An 18,479-nucleotide genomic window follows, 5' to 3' on the forward strand; every position below is an offset into this window, starting at 1 on the left:
GTGTGTGTGTGTGTGCGTGCGTATATTTGTCTCTGTAGAGACAGGAAACAAGGATTCCAAGACACAAGCTAGTCAGGTCTCAATTGAAATGTATACGCTCACTGGGCACTTTAATAGGAACACCTGTACCCCCATGCAATTATCCAATCAACCAATCATGTTGCAGCAGCACACTGCATAAAATTATGCAGATACACATGAAGAGCTTCAGTTAATGTTCACATCAAACGTCAGAAGGGGGAAAATGTGATCTCGGTGACTTTGACTGTGGCATGTTTGTAGACAGGCTGCTTGAGTATTCAGATTCCTGGGATTTTAATGCCACAGTATTGTGTAAAAAACAAAACCCATACAGGTTGTTGGCAGTTCTGTGGGCGGAAACACCTTGGTGATGAGAGAGGTCTGAGCTGAAAGGAAGGCTACGGTAATCCAAATAACTCTTTACAACCAACAGAAAAGCATCTCAGGGCTTGGGCTGGGCGATATGACAAAAATATCTTATCATGATTCTTGAGGACATTTCTACGATACACGATGTGTGTCTAGATATATAATTTAGCTAACCAACTGTAACAAACAGTAGTAAAATAAACAAAAAACCTTAAACTGACTTTGATGGTACTTTTCTTTAATGCTTACAAAGACAAAGAAGATGATGCCAAGCATACCTCAAATTCCACCAAGGCTTGGTTGCAGAAGAAGTCCTGGAAGATTCTACAGGGCCATCACAGTCACCTGACTTGAACCCCATAGAAAATCTCTGGTGGGATTTCAAGAAGGCAGTCGCAGCACAAAAACCCAAGAATATTACTGAACTGGAGGCCATTGTTCATGAGGAATGGGCTAAGATTCTTCAGGAATGCCCCTAGAAGCTGGTGCCTGGCTATTCATCTCGTTACAGCAGGTCATAACAGTAAAAGGGTGCTCTACTAAGTACTAAAGACGCTTGCCATGAAGGGGTTGAATAATGTTGAAACTGGAGAAGTCATTTGTCATTTGAAGTCAAGAAACCATTGAAGAATTAATTGTGTTAAACCATTCCAATTGCTTTTGTTTGATTTGTTCGTTGCAAACAGCTGAAAGTCTGTACATTTTGACAATAAACCTGATTTGCAATGGGGGTTGAATAATTTTGATTGCAACTGTATACATGGATATATAGCATATACAGAACCAGGCACAGGTTAAGTGTAGGGTTCTCAGTGTAAACTCAGTAAGCAGGTTCAATGCAGATGTTTCACTTCACAGCCTGAGGAGGAAAAGAAAAATCTCCATTACCTGACTTCATACTTAACACCCAGCACTGCACTTACACCGTGGGTGGAGAAGATAATGCTCTGAAAAGAGAGGTGGGGGGAAAAAAAAACAAAAATTATGAAATTAATAAAGCTTTTTAGCTGGCATAATCAGTCATTTTGAACTTGACTGGAGAGAGCAACAAAACAAATAAAATTTGGGGAGAGAATACATGTATTTTAATGCCTTCAAGCAAAACTAATTAAAGACGACACCTCATTTACATAAATAAGCATTATAATTTGCATGGAGGCACCAGGGAATATGGTGGAGGAAAAAAAAGAGAAGGCAATATTTTGCACTCTGCTAATTTCATTTTATTTAAGATTTAAGCCTAATAAAGATTCATTTTAGTGCGGAAGAGAATAATCAAAGGGGGGGAAAGTTAAACTATCTCCAAAGATGCAGCAGTCACCATTCAAAGAGTGCCTTTCAGAGGCAGGAGAAACCCCCTAATCAGGAGTGGCACTTCCTGGCCTGGCTCCAACGCTCCCAACTCCTTGAAAGGTGAAAAAAAAACATTTTTAGAGACAAATTTATTAGTATGCAGTTCTGGCATTGGTGGCTGAATTAATGGCGGTGACTGATAATGACTGTAATCGTGGCACAAATGGGGTGTTGAAATAGCAAACAACGGGCACCAGGCATGTAATGGGGCTTTTATTAATTACCCGAGCCAGGGCAGGAGCGAGACGCAGGATTTACAGTAGCGGCAGTAGGGCCGGGTCGGTCCGGTCTGGTCTAATTAACACAGTGGAGGGGTTGGGGCGAGGAGGGGTAACATCGCTCACACACTCACTTTAAAGGTACTTTATAATGCTTCTGGAGTGACGCTGGACAGGCGACATGGTGAGATCAGCAGCTCCAGAACAGGAGCCTTGGAGAACAAGGCTCAGGCTCGTGTCACATCACGCTAAATGTGTACGAGAGAGAACGATAGAGAGAGTGTTTCAGGATTTTTTGAGCTTTTTACACTTAGCAAGCGCAGATATCTTCAATAAATAGAAAAGTTATCTAATGTCTCTCATTACGAGATTACTGTAAAGATACTATAAGACCATTAATCCTATTTCTAGACATATTGACTCATTTTCAAGCTTATTGTCTTATTCTATTGGCAGATCATCTTTCTTTCTAGAAATAAACACTTGAATAAGCGAACTGATCTGCCAATGGAGTATGAGTAAGAATGAAATGAGTACGAATAAGTTAACAGAACATCTAAAGAACAATATAATGTAGATTCATTTTATTCATCACTCCATTCTTTGACGTTCTGTCTAAGATTAACCCCTTTATTCCATATTATATATGTTTTATGTTTATTCTACATTACATTTAATAAGGATTTTGTCCCTCAAATCTAAATTGTAATGACTTGGGAAACTGGATTTACTCATGCGTTCTTCTGGTTGAGTAAAATATGTCTTTGTTTTATTGAAATTGTCTTCTTAAGCCGAGGCAGACAGAACACTGACTCATCCGTTTTTTCATAATAATTGCACCAGCTGTTCCAAACCGCCTCTGTTTTACACAATATTTGCACATTTTATTAAAATACGACCTCAGCTGAGATTTTACAGATTATTGGCTGACCTTCATCATCGAGCCATATGTTTAGGAAGTCATGGCCTGCTTCAAAGCTTCTTTTTCTGTGGGGGTGGGAGGTGTGGTATACCAGAGTCTGGCCTTTTTATATTATATTATATTATATTATATTATATTATATTATATTATATTATATTATATTATAGCTGCAGCAATATTGTGGACCAGACTGAGAGACCACTCAGATGTCAACTCATCCACATGAAAGGCTTGATTAAAAAATGTTCCTTATTATCAAACATATCCTTAATGGACAGTATGGTTTAAAATGAAATGAACAATTAGATTTTTATTGCTTTCTGGGCAGTCGTGGTTTATATCAATCATGGGTGTAAATTTTACAATAAAAACAAAAACACAAAACAGAGGCCGCCTTCGCATACATAATCAACAAGTCCATGAGATCACTGTGAGAACGATCTTCCGCTCCTCGTTCTTTAAGTTTCTTTAACATTTTCTTTAACTGTCCTTGCTCTTAAAGGTTTTCATACATCTAAAATTAAATATACATTTCCATTAAATTCCATATATGTGTTCTCTCTCTCTCTCTCTCTCTCTATATATATATATATATATATATATATATATATATATATATATATATATATATATATATATATATATATAAAATACGTATTTCATACACACACACACACACACACACACACACACACACACACACACACACACACACACACACACACACACACACACAATTTCCACACAGAAACTTCCATATATACAATTATAATCTGAATCATTTTTCTAACTAAACATGACTCAACTACCCTCAAATAACTCCTTCACCCCTCACACTGTCCCGTCCCATCCCAGACCAGAAGTGCATCCAGAACACACACACACACACACACACACACACACACACACACACTACAAAGGGAGCAGCTGGGTTTTATTTCACTGAATAAAAGCAATACTGGTTGGAGGCCTTTGAAATCATTAATAGATAAAAAGAATGAAAGATCACATTACATCTGGGAAGAGCGAGATTGAAGCTTGATCATTCGTTTCTCAGATCCGCCGTTAGTTAGAACTGGTTATGTTTAACACACACTAAATGACTAATCTCCAAACTATCGAGAAAAGATCTCGATGCCATGAAGTGCTGCTGGTTTCGGTGTTAGGGAACACTTGATGATCGGTAATAAATCTGGCTGATGCTGAGTGCAGTTAAAAGGAATCTGCACATCTGTGATAAGCACTCAGCATTTGTGACCAAACTATTTTTATTTGCCACAGGTGGGGTACAGTATTAGTAGAAAAAAAAAAAAAACAAAATGGGAGAGAGAGAAAGAGAGAGAGAGAGATAATAAAAACATCAATGTCTGCTAATTGGCCGGGTGCACAGTAACTTACTGTAACTGGAATTTAACTTCTGGCTCTGTCTTCGGTTTGAAGAGCAATTTCCTTGACATGACTTGCGCTGTTTCATGGCCTTGCCTTTGCCTGTGTATCACATAATTCTACCAGCAACTACGCACAAACTAAAGTTCATAGAAAGCCTTCAAAAATACACTTTAAAATACGAAGTTGTGCAGTTTACATTGTAATCAATTCATTAATAACAAGTTGGTGTATCGGAATTTAGTGCTCGACTCAACTCTTTAAACATCCAGCAAGTTTAATTATATATGTTAAAGCATATAATTTAGTGACTACTACTACTACTATTTAGGAGTGCAACAAATCTATCTATCTATCTATCTATCTATCTATCTATCTATCTATCTATCTGTCTGTCTGTCTGTCTGTCTGTCTATCTGTCTGTCTGTCTGTCTATCTGTCTGTCTGTCTATCTATCTGTCTTTCTGTCTGTCCATCCTTGTGTTCATCTGTTCATCTGTCCATACGTCTATAGGTCTGTCTGTCCATGTGTCTGTCTCTCAGTCCATCTGTCTGTCTGTCTGTCCATATGTCTGTCTGTCCATCCATCAGCCTGCCTGTTCGTACGTCTCTCTGTGCATCTATCCGTCTGTCTGTCCACCCGTCCATCTGTCTCCATCTGTATATCTGTCTGACCATCTATCTGTGTCTCTGGCTGTCTTTCTTTCTTTTTCCCTGTCTGTTTTTGTCTGGTCATCTGTCTGTCAGTCCATTTATCTATCAATTTGCATGTTTGTCTATTTTCATGTCCATCCATTTGCCGTTCTCTCTCTGTCTGTCTATCTGTCTGGCTGTTTGTCCATCTATTTGTCCATCTGCCTGTCCGTCCAGCCATCGTTTTTATTAGTCTGTCTGTCTAACTGTGTGTCTGTCCCATCCCTTGCCAGTAAAATGAATGTCAGTTGTGTATCATGTTATGGATGTTTTAATGCTTTTATTTATTTTTTTGGCTCAGATAATCATCTCTCATTTCAGTTTAATTTTATATATATATATAAAAAAAATTGGCTTATGTTATTGTTCTAACAAATACGTTTTTTTTTTCAGTAGAACATTACAGACATTCAGATTCAGATAAGGTTCCTGATGTAACCACTGAACACGGAACTAAACACAAGCCATTGCAAACATACACCCTCCAATTAGCTGATATGACTGTTTTTTAGGTAAATAACACGTCAGCCACAAAACTAGGTAGTTTTTTGGATTGACTTGAGTTGTCTGATTGACACACTAAACTTTATCCTACTGAACTAGCATTTCTTGTAACCGATTCATTATCAGGGACTGAAATCTGAGATGATATTGCTGAAATTAGAGAGGATTATTGACAAATGTCTCGTAGTATCATGTGTGAAATGATTGTTGTGTCAGAAAAAGAGATTGTAAATGTACGTATGATGGACAATCCTATACTGAAAGCAAACAGTGAGCAGTGAGTGTTTTATTAGCTTAGTCCTTGACTTGTATTGTTAGTGCCTTTTAACACAGCTGCGTGTGTGTGGGGGGGTTATTATTTATATAATTAAAAATGGCTGTATCTCACATCTATTATGTTTCATAGCAGGCCATTTCTTTACATTTCTTTTCCCCCCAAAAATTGCCTTCTGGGTGTGTGCTTATTTGCAGTTTGTGAGATCATGCTTAAGAAATGCGGCAAAAACATTTCATGTTGCGACACATCAACCCTTGCTCCTATATAATCATCGTTTTTTTTTTCCCAGATCCAACCAGACAGTCACTAAACATGTGATGAATATGCCATTCTTCTTGTGTCTGGTGTGCTTTTTATTCTTCACTCCATTTTGCTTGAACTGGATTCAGGTGAATTACACTTGGCAGCGTTCTCTATAAAAGACGTTACGGTTCTTTTTTCTTTCTTTCTGTAGGTCGTCAGAACCACTGCACTGCAGTGTATAGGCAAATAAAGCTGCTTCGTTTGATCAAAGACAGCAATGACACTTGTTTATCGTCTATGCACAGTGTGTGTGTGTGTGTGTGCGTGTGTGTGTATTTTTTATCTTCGTATATCTTACGGAATGTCCCCACAAGAATAGAAATGTCTGAGTCTTTCCCAGAGACTGTTTTTTATTTATATAAAATTTTTCCCCAAAATGTTTCAGTGTTAAATGTAATATTTTTGAAGACAGTAAAAGTATCATCAAACTTCATTTTCACACCATCTTTTTTTTTTTTTTACTTAAAGCAACATTACTGTTTTTCTGGAAGTTTCTTAGAAAATGCATATCGTGATATCTATTGTGTATTGGAAATGTCTTCGAGGATCACGATAGGATATTTTTGTAATATTGCTCACTCCTCGTGTGAATGTCTGAAACAGTGCTTGCATCAGATACCAAGTTTAAGCACAGATGATTCGAAGAGATGACTGTACCTATTTGTTAATAATTAGGATTAAATTCCTAGACATTACATTTTTATTTGTGTAGAATCCGCACCTGGAGAGATAAAGCTCTTGATTTAAGGAGGGAAACAAGATGATTCACACTTATGACAATAATTAAAGTTTCGTTTGGACAACCTCTCTGGGTTTTACTGTCTAATGATGCAGCGCAAAACGCAGACTATATTTCAAAAAACAATTAAAAAAAAAAATCAGAAATCAGATTAAAGCTAGAAGCGTTACGTCGTACTGACATGGAAGGATTGTCATTCAGCACTAATGCCATTTTAAAACCCCAACACACGGTGTGCTCATGCATCTCAGACGTCCATTTTGACTTTGTTCTTGCCCTTTCTGTGTGAACCGTTATGGCGGCATACATCACGCTGAGCTAATTAGCAATATAATTAGCATTGTAATTAGCGGCTATAATAATTTCTTTTATTTATTATGGTTTTGGTTATTTATCCGGTATAAAAGAGGAATGTATGGTCATTAAGGTGGTCTTTTTATGATGTTGTTTTCAGCCCTGATGTGACTTAAAGAAAGTATTCGCAAATTAGCTTATACTATATCGGCATGGCAGTGTTAGCATGGTGGTGGTAGGAGTTACCGAGGACAATTGTTTTAAGGACTAATGCACGCACTATAGTACTGTACATGCTGCCTCTTCTACAAGATACAACATGTTTCCTAGAATATCTGGCTTTGCCGCAAGAGCATGCAGATGCCAATGATGTCTTATACCATATCGTGATTTTGGGGAAAAAGACTCTGCCTGACATCCATCCTGATGTGAATGTGACCAGTTGTGTTTCTGGAGAGCCCTTGGCAAAGGAGAGATGAATGGCAAATTAGTTTTCCCTTGAGGATATACTAATTCAGTCGACTCTCAGAAGAACTTTATATGAGAGAATAAGAGCTGCGTTGTTTCAGTAGTACATAGATGAAGATGTCTGTAAATGGTAGTCTACTTAGACAGACACTTCCTGCTTCAGAAAAAAAAAAAAAAAAAACAACCCAAGTGGGTTTTCAGCCATGAGATGTCTCTAAAAGGCTATATAATTCCTTTTTATCACTCTGACTGTCTTTGTCAGTAAGCTTCTCAGACTGCTGAATGCTCTTTTACGGCTTTTTTTTTTTCTTTTTTTCAGAAAGCCAGAAGCCCCCTGTTTTCCCTTTGAAAGGGTTGCATGCAGAAATGCACAATCTAATAAGAGCACAAGATGGATGATAATGTCTTTTTATTAACTTACTGAGTGGTTTGTTTTGGTAAATTGAAAGTCGTATTTTTCTCTCTAAACATCTAATTGGGCTTTTGGCGGATTTTACAATGAAATGAAAGCGGTTATTGTGCCGTCGAAAGCAGCGCTGTTCGTAAAAATCCAATGTAAAAACAAGCCATTGACAAAACTAATATAAAATGATATATAAAAGCTGTCACGTGAACCGAATGCTGATTTGTCTATGTGGTATTTGCTTTGAGAACTTCGGAAAAAAATGAATCCAATAGAAAAGATTGCGTGTGACGGTTCTGTTATGTATGGTGTACCTTTAGGGATCGGCTGGCAGAGATGTAAGTGTGTGACGCGTTTCTGCATGAAGAGAGACTGGAAGAGAAGAGGAGGAAGTGATCGACAGACAGAGCTCAGTCCAGCTGGACACAACAAGGTGAGTTTTACTCACCTTTAAGTTACTTTAAGTGCATGGGTCCACTTGCAGGATTTTTCAAAATCCATCGTTACCTTGTGGGAATTAGTACAAATTTTCTTTACGACCAGTAAAAAAAAAAAAAAAGACTTTTCAACTAGTTGATTATTTGTGCAACAAAGGACGCATCAAACCGCACTTTTACATTATAGCCATACACAGGGTACGAATGTAATTTCTAGCTTAGATGCTTTTTAGGTTATACCGTTAGCATCGAAATGAAATCATTTGAGAGGGTTTTCTGGCATGTTTAACTCTAGTCCCAGCAGTGTCCAAAAATGAGTCTGGATCAGCGTCCTTGAGCTGGTATGTGCTGCTAATCTGACTCCCAACTAGCTGAGTGGGATTGGATAGCGATGTGTAACAAACGGCTCTGAAAGCTCTCTTTCACTCAGCTCTGGGCATTCCAAAGTACCCCAGTGCAAAGGTTTTTTTCAAGATTTCATTTTGAAGGAAAGTGTATTTAGCTACTATCTTTACTATCTGCCTCACTGTTTTTCCCATCGCCCCGAACATCTTGTCAGCGCAGACTTGTGAATATATTAGTCAACTACTCTGCATCCCCTATTGCTAATCAGCATTCATTTATTTAAAGAATTATTTAGCCATCTTGTGTATTTGCTGTTCACTTGAAATGTTTTCTTAACATTGCCGTCCAAGAGCGAGGCAAGTTTCCGCTATAATAGCATTTTTCAATACAGGCAAATAATCTGTTTAATAAATCAGCGGGGGAGCGTGCATTATACAATGCCACTGAAGCAGATGAAGATATGAGCGTGTTTATGATCGTCTTGGTTCTCACACAACACAAAAGCCGACGGTACAATAGCGGAGACTCGGAGCAGCATTGAAGTTGCACCTCTGCTTCACAACACAGCTTAATTGAGTCACACATGCAGAGGAGCAGCCCAGTCGCATCATGATACCCAGAGGCCTGGATTAATTAAGGGCTGAAAGCCCAGGAGTACTCAATGTTCAGCAAGTGCAATGTGTGACTGCATTTTACCTCTGAGTGAGAGTTTACCTCTCAGTCCTGTATACAATAGCGTTCTGTCACACTTCGTTAGAAATCTGCAATGCTTTGAAACATAATTTATTTAGTTATTGTTAGGGACTAAAATTTAAAGCATTGTGGTGCTCTTTCCTCTTTCCAGAGATTGTTACAACCTATATTTCTTTTATGACTCCAAAGTAAAGATATTAATCCCACTACTACTCCTGCTGGCTGCAGGAATAGACCCCCTGCTTCCCTGCTTTTCCAACCATACTGCTTCGCTGTCTTAAGTAAATAGGAAGAGGTAGGTCTCTGTGGGTAACGGCTGCCATGGAGGCACCTGGAGCGGAAGAGACTCCGAGAGAGAAAGGTGGGGTTAAGGGATGAGTGGGGAGATATTGCTGGGCCTTAAACCCCTCCTCATCCTGCTGTCTTGCTGCGCATTGGTGGTCAGGCCCTGGTGGGGGGCAGGAGGAAGCTCCCTCCTAGACGAGATGTCTGCCAAGAGCTAGTGGAAGGTAGGCCTGTCCCTGCGAATGGGCAGAAAATTGAGGTTAACAAGCATGGCGCATGCTAAGTGGCGATGGGAGTCCCCAAGCTCGTGGTTAGGGCCCCGGCCCAGCAGCCTCCACCTCCTCCTCCTACTCCTCCTTGCAGAGATGCTGGCAGGAAGTGACCCGATCTCCCTGTATGCCTTCCTCTCAAATTAAGCCGTCATCACACTGTGAGCTAGCAATCCAACTGAATTACTGATCGTACTGATGTTATATGGTAATGTACTCTCTGGATCCATCAAATATGGTGTCTTGTCTTGTACCGTATGTTGCACTGCTGTCCTGGACCATATTTTGTCTTCACAGATGGAATGGTGGTAAAACTGGATTTGATGTGAACATATTTCAAATGAGTCAAATGTATTGCAGATTTGTAATAGAAAGAGACTTTTTTTGGTTTGGTTTTTCTTTTCGGCCTCATTTGCCCAGGGAGTACGATATAGTTGGTGAAGTGTGAACACTGACTACGTTTGCATGGACAGCAGTAATCTAATTATTGACCGTATTCTGAATAAGACAATATTGTGATTAAGGTGTTTACATGAGTCGCTTTTAGAATACTCCTTTCATGCTCCCGTTTTACATTATAGAACATAGATCGATTAACGGCACACGTCATGACGTCCCAACGCCACACCGTCCGAAGTTCCCTCCAGAATTTCACGTATTGACATACAGTTCGTCTTCGTTATGGTACCGTATACAGTTTTGGGTGGTTTTATTTTTAATTTCGTGAAAGCTTCAAGTGCAGCTAATTATTTTTCATGCTATACGTGCAAATAGACGACTGCTTGAAGCCATGGGCTGCGTCCCAAACCACATGCTTACCTACTATGTAGTAACTGAAATAAATGTATCTCGCCTATTATATAGTAGGTAAGTAGGCGGTTTCGGACGCACCCGTGCTCTCTTGTTTGCCGTCAAACGGTTGAGCACTGTCGTGTGTGTACGTGTCCTGTCTCAAAATGCGGTGAAAACTCCCACACGACGTTAATAGTGTGATTAAGGTGTGTACATGTCTATAATACACGTCGATAATTCGACTAAAATAGGAATACTCCACACATCTTAATTCAAATTGTGTTTACTTCGTGTATGACTTTAGTCGGATTAAGGTAATAAAAAATTGCTGTATACATGCTAGTTTCTTAATCAGAGTATCTTCTTAATCAGGTTAATATCGGATTATTGTTGTCCATGTAAACGTACTGACTGTTTTCAAGCCCAGGAGCGGTCCAGAGAAAGGATCCCCAATCTTCTTAAAAATGGTGGTCTAGTGCTTGTTTCCACTGAACCATGGTGCGGTCCACATAAGGTGTGAAAGCTGTCTGCTGTTGGTGCTGTACTTACATGATCAGTTAACTTGCCTGGGTACTTCCGGTTTCAGGTTTTGTGATGGCGAAGAATGAGTCGTTATGGTTAACGGAGTTAACGGACTTTCATAGGACTGGAGAACTGTAATTAGTTCACCTTTGTGGTGCAGTGGTTGCACTGAGAGCATTGCATAAAATGTCTTGTGCCAGTCCGCATGGCTAAAAATCTTCTTATTCCTCATTGGCTTCTCATTTGCAGGTATTCTGGCACATGCCATGCATTGAAAAAGCGCTGTCCAGTGTCGCTTGAGTGTTGCTACCCAAACAAGCCCAGTACCTGTACGGAGTATGGGCTCAAATATTTGGGCCAAATGTGCCAGCGTTCTTAGACCAAGGGCCAGAGATACTTGCTCATTCTGCATGAAAAACCTTGCATGTTACGTACAAAACTGTCATAGAAGCCTAAACGTGCAATCTAAGCACCACATATGCAGCAAAATGCATTTCCTCCACTTATGTCTTAGAGGTACAATTGCACCAAAGGGTGGAGAAATAGGAAGGGTGCCTCATTACATATATTCTATTTGATGAACTAGCAGAAGCCAGTTCTGTGAGTAATTTTGTACGCCTTCCAAAACCAGGTGTAAATTAGCACCACGTGTGTTGCTCGCTTTATAAGCATTGTTGCCAGGTGTGTTATTTTTTGCAGACTTGGGCTACACTTGAACTGCCACTGCATGTTACTGTAGTCATTCTCATATGTATTTTTAATTTATGACAAAATGTGTGATAATCTGAGATCATTTTGGGACCATGGTGAAAGAGCTATTAAGGAAAACTATGTTGTGTTGTACAGCTTGTCAGTTGGGATGTTTTTGTCTTGCAACTTTGGCTATAGCACATACTGTATATCAGGAACACACATCTCACATCTAACAAAGAAATTCAACACGTTAATCAGGACTTGTATGACATAATGTTTTCCAGATATTAAAGGAACCACAGCTGACCACACGAACCAGTTTAATTGCACACTTTTGTATGAATTAGCACCTTTCAATGCCCAGACATCTTTTTATTAAAACCAGTTAGCAATCAAATGGCATATTAGACGAATTCATTTCCTCCACACTGTTTCCTTGTTGTGGCATGAAATTCTTCACAGCTCCCGTGTTTTGTCTTGAGTTGGGGTGGCATGTATTTATAGAGTTTCAGTGCATGTTTTCTGGGTTTCACAACCACGTTGCATTCCCAGCTCACTATAAAGTGAGGTTTCTGGGATAGGCTTCAGATCCACTGCAACCCTGACCCTGAAGGTGAATGAATGAAATTCACTTATTAACACATTTTCTTTATTAGTGAGCTTGCATTTATTTAGTTTCAATCTTTTTGTCAGCTATACTGTATGGTTGACCATGTCCACCACTTCACATTTGCTTTGTGCATTAATTGCTGGACAGCCATGCAGGGTAGCCTGGAAGTAGCCAGTTTGACTGACTGACTGATCCCCAGTCTTGAAATGTGCAAGGGAATTGACTGGTGTATACGTAAAACAAATACAAGCACCCCATCAATAAACTGAGAGAAGAGTAGCCAGGAATACAAATTCCAGCAAATCCCAGTATAGTTGTTCCCACTTGCTGCCACAGGACTGGCTAGTAGTTCTTACTCAAATGCTCAAATGACAAGTCAAATTGTGGAAAATTGAGACGTATATTGGAATTACGGGTAGCGCCCTGCAATAGTGAACAACATGTTGTATGTGGTATAGAAAGACTAGCTGATATACCAAAGATCATTGTAATTACTGTTAATATGGCAGGGAGTCAAGACCCTCAGGCAGTGTTTGAGGGTAAGGTTGGGGATTGTGAGGCCTGATAGTGTTATCAGACTTGAATACAGACGCCTCTGTGCCGCTAGTGTCAACGGCACTCAGAGCTTTCCCCGCTGATACCTACAATGTGGGTACTGAGGATTGAGCTGAATGCTCCACATCCTGCTTAAATCCCCTCCCCAGGTGTCCTAAGGCCTATGTATTTTTCCAGCACCTTTCCTGCGGCAGTGCTTCCAGATGGCAAAGAGAGCTTATGTTCTGCAGTTTCAGTCAGGTGTACTTGTTATGCTCTTAAAGAGAAGGCTGAGTTGCAGAGTTTTCTTAAGACATCGGCTCAGGAGAGGCCTTTCAAATCTAATCCTCTTCCCCTGATTCCAAGGGCTTGCAAATCTCCCTCGTTAACTTTGGACCGTGTTTGTCAGTGGGGCAATATTAAGTTGCTCTGATGAAAAGAGCTAAAGTTTAGACTGCCTTTGACTTTGGTGTTTTTAAAAGACATCAAGAAGATCTCTTTTCTTTTTTTTTAGTTGCTTGATTGAGTTTGCGTGCGCACGTGTGTGTGTGTGTGTGTGTGTGTGTGTGTGTGTGTTTATTTTTGAAACGCTCAGAACTGTGTGGCTCAGTCTGCCACACCTTGATGTTGTAACCTAAATTCCCCCTCTGGTAATAATTTATGGAGCTTTTATTATCTTATTTCTTCTTCAGTTCTTTTACTCGGGCAGGTTTTCCAAGAAGACTTTTTACAATTTACATTGCATTTCATGGGATATAAAAAGTGTGTCAGCGAGGCTATGTTAAATTTCTTTACAGTATCCCAACAAAAATGCATCTTCAGCTTCTGGCTATTCCTGTATGATTGACTAACTGTGGATTCCCTGGGAGGACACGTACAATGCGTGTCGTGAAAATTCCCCTGCTGACATGCTTCATAAAAAAAAAAAAAAAGAAAAGAATGAAACAAAACAAAACGAAAAAAGACGGTCTCGGGTCCCCACGTTTGATTTTTTCCCCCTCTTTTTAAACAGTGCCGGGCTGATTGTGTGAGACACATGAAAGAGCCGAGGCATGGCCAGGGAGCCTCTATTCAGGGCTACACTTCTAGAAAAGCTGGCCGTATCTAACCCCTGGCGACTGGCTGGCCCTATCACTCAAACGTCCCAGCAGTCTTTGTGGCTTTCCCAAGACCACAGTGAAATGATCTCTTTTGTTGCGCATCATTAGTTCCATCTGCTGTGTGAGCCTGGCTGTCTGTTGCGGGGGCAGGACGCCGTCATGGTGGCCAGGGGGCGAGGCGAGAGACCCACGGCCCTGACGCTCGTGTCCCGACCTCCTTCTTCTCATCTACCGCTCAGGACGCCTGCCTTTCTTTCTTTCTCTCTCTCAGCCTCTTCCTTCTTTTCATTTTCTTTAGTCGCTTTCTTTCAGGCTCGCTCTCTGTCAATTCAATTCAAGTCAATTCAAAGATGCTTTATTGGCATGACCATATTAATATACAGTATTGCCAAAGCATTCAAATAAATTTACACACACAAGAACACACATACACCTTTGTCTTACTATCCTTGTGGGGACATTCCTTTGACATAATTAATGCAGCTAATTAATGCTTTGCCTACATCTAAATGTAGCACTAATCCAAACCTCACTAACCAAAAGGAAACTTTTTTTTTATTTTAATAAAAGCTGTGGTATTTGTAAAATATCAGATTTCATTGTTGGGGCCAGCCAAAAGGTCAGAAATACCTATCCTTGTGGAACATTTGTGTATCACAATATGTGATCAACATATCTGATGTATGAAAGATACATTTAAACCAGTGATGTAATACAATCATTTTGATGCAATACAATATAATACAATTAGATGAATTATAATAATTATTTATTAAAAATGCAAACTTTTTGCCCTGGCACTTTTACCATTGTGACCCATATCCTTCATCAGTTCTGTCCTGAAATGACCCACATACCTACATTTGGGAAATACTGTAATGATTCACATGTCCCATAAATGCTGACTAAAACTGTCATACTTGTGAGATAATTCATCATTTCAGAAGTGATAAATTGACTGAACTAGTGGCACAGGCCTTAATTATTTGCTCAGGAGGCCAGCTGATAGACGATCAGTTGTTCATGATTAGAGCAAGAAGGCGAAAAATAGACCTGATGCATAGCTTTTGCTATTTTTGCAGCCATTAATGGCAGTTCTGCTCACACCAACAGTCATGTTCATTCTCATTGCAGACACGTGACCACGTATCTGAGCCATGAAAATCTCATTTGAAAAGATTTCTGTGGATTTCTGTGTTTACACGTGTGATTTGTGTGACTTCACCTGTGTAATGTGAATGTATCTGATTCACATTTGTGCCGACAATGAGCACACTTTGCTTTAAAAACCTAGTGGGCAACAGCATATAGACATATATAGACAGCATATTGATGCTACTTTCACACGTACAAGTCACCAGTCACTGTACTATGAAGTCATAGGTAGGCGTTCCTACTACTGGTTGTCATAGTAACATGGGTGGCGCATCTAGCATTCCACTTTTGACAACAAACCAGTTTGCTTGCTGCTAAAATTAAACATTCTGATGGAAGAGCGATCTTATATAAAATTCACCAGCGTATATATGCCTCATTTCCTACGAGATGAAGGAGAAGCGGAGTGTGCTTAGCCATCTACCTGCGGAAAAAGCACAATGGTGGTGCCCAGGAGCCGGACCGTAGTTCTCTGTGTTTCGCTTACCCAGATACACTGGGATTTTGCTCGATTGTAACAAAAAATGAGTGTTTCTTTATTTTATTTATTTATTTATCTCTTTAAACCCTCTGATATCCTAAAATAAGCTAAGCTAAGATAATTGGCTACTGCCACAATGGCACTGCTTCTGCTAGTGAGCAGGGGGTGGCCACAGATGACATGCACTCTACTGTCTTCACTCCCATTGGTAGTTGCTGCACTAAGTCGCTCCAAATTTGCATGAAGTTAAACTTTTCTCAACTTTCCAAGTCGCTGGACACGCCCACATCCGGTCTCCAATGGTCGCCGTCGCTCATGTCAACGGAATTCGCCAGCTCTCATTGAAAATGAACGATCTCCGGTCGCAGTGTCACTGTGAGTCGCTCTATGTGTGAACGTACCTTTATAGACAAGAGAGAGATTTGTTTCTAATGTTTTTAGCAGGTAATAAGAAATAAAATAAATATGTTCTACTTAATATTTGACCAATTAGCGTAGGCCACGCCTCCTTCAGTGGAACTGACTGGCACACAACACCATCATTGAGATTAATGGGCACAGAGGCCACACCTCCTTGTGCAGGATTGATAGGCATAGAAGCAGCGTTTCCTTCATTGGGACTGATGAGCACACAGGTCAAGCCTCCATCAATGAGACTGCACAGAGGCTACACCGTCTTTACAAGGACTGACGGGCACTGAGGCCACACCCCATTCACTGGGACTGACAGACACAGAAGCCTCACCTCCTCCTTTATTGGGACTGATAAACACTGAGGCCACACCTCCTCCTTCAGTCGGACTGACAAACTCTGAGGGTGCATCCAAAATCATCAGGGTCATCCAGGTATTTCTCGCCTACTGCTTAATGAATACTGAGAATTCGGACATACTACTCCTTTGGCGTACTGCCTTTCTCCTACTGTATAGTAGGGTAGTTGACACAGCCTCCTCCTTCACTGAGACTGACAGACACACTAGTCACACCTTCTTCACCTTGACTGAGAGACATCAAGCCCACGCCTCCTCCTGACTGACTGATGGACAGTGAGGCCGTGCCTCCTTATTCCAGCCTTATACCATGTCTGACCAGTACTGACATACTCCTATCTTTCTCCGACTCTCTGCATTGGTGAAATACATATTTAGGTATTTATTCAGGCATTTGGCAGAAGGGGCTTATGCCTCTTATTCCTGTGGAACACACAGGCTAGCGTAGAGTTAACAGATATCTGCACACAGATGTGCAGTGTTTTTTCACAATATTATGAAGTGTCAATTTGTGAATATTCATAAAGGCTAATGAAGTACCCCAGTAAAGCTCGGCTATATTGCAGTCCAACTCTCCTGAGTAAAATGTGTCCTATATTTAATGCATAACCAAACATGTATGCAAATGTAGGGAGGAAAACAATCATTCACACTGTATACATGTATACACACAATACAGTATATAGTGTATCATGTATATTTATACAACTTATACAACTATATAGCTGTATATATATCCAGGGAGAATAAAATGAGTAACTGTAGAGTACAATTAAGGGGTAGGGGTAGAGGAATAGAGGAAAAAACTCATCTATGCAAGTAAAATGTAAAAATTCTAAATCTGAAGGTGGGAGATAGAGAGATACTGTAGATAGATAGATAGATAGATAGATAGATAGATAGATAGATAGATATTTATATTCATGTTAGCATTTATAAACGAAGGCTCAGAGTTAGCTCGTCTTCTAAACTTTGCTTATTTTTTTTGTTTAGATGGTCACTAAAGTTCTGCTTGTACTGATTTTCCCTCTATCCAAGATGCACCAAACAGATGTAACGTTTTCTCCCTCCAAGAAAATATTTTATTCATGATTTATATGAAAGATAAATCTTCAGAAAGTCTTAGAGCTGATGGGCATACACAATTTAACATCTGTCTTCCTCAGAATAATTAATAGCACAGAAGAGCACTGGGGACCCAGACGTCAGGACTTTTCCTCCCCTTCCCTTTCTGTAATTATTGTCAAAAACAAAGCAAGCATGGATTTGCATCTAGCAGTTGTGTCACTGTGTTCTAGGCTTGGGAAATAAAGGAAGTAAAGGAGCTGATTAATCCTGGAACTATACAGAAGTACTGTTGTAAATAATATAAAGGCTGTAGATGTGTTCAGTTTTCACAGCGTCATGCGGTTTCTTATGCTGCCACGCCCTGTATATCATGAGGTGGCACCACATGTTTTAATGTCAGTGGCTCAGTTTTGCTTAAGGTGTCACTCTATCCCCATAGGACTTTACAATGTAGATGATAATGCATATCACAAGTGGTGTGTGTGTGTGTGTGTGTGTGTCCATAGATTTTCTCAGCCTATGTTTGGCAGGCCCCAGAGGTCATCTAATATAACCTGACCTCACACGTAACATTTTGAAATAGTAAGCTAATCCTTTACTTTAGGATTACTGTAATGTCTGCCTGAGGCGTAGCGCGCAGAGACAGAGGGACACCGCAGATTGACTGCAGGACTGGACACTATTGGATAAATGACTGTGTTGCTATCGCCCTGAGTGACATCCTGTTGCCCAAAATCCAAAGTGCTATATTTGTTGCAGCTATTATGAAATAAAA

At 40.0% G+C, this 18,479-nt stretch overlaps 1 long non-coding RNA gene across 1 annotated transcript in view; it reads left to right on the forward strand.

Moving 5' to 3' along the window:
• Positions 1–18,479, forward strand: part of LOC128635121 (uncharacterized) — an 82,354-nt gene that overhangs the window by 35,859 nt on the left and 28,016 nt on the right. The window contains exon 3 of the long non-coding RNA XR_008398003.1: positions 8,271–8,383. This is a non-coding gene — a long non-coding RNA (uncharacterized LOC128635121). The remainder of the gene's footprint in view (positions 1–8,270; positions 8,384–18,479) is intronic.

Source organism: Ictalurus punctatus, chromosome 15, assembly GCF_001660625.3.
Source record: "Ictalurus punctatus breed USDA103 chromosome 15, Coco_2.0, whole genome shotgun sequence".
NCBI classification, from domain to species: domain Eukaryota; kingdom Metazoa; phylum Chordata; class Actinopteri; order Siluriformes; family Ictaluridae; genus Ictalurus; species Ictalurus punctatus.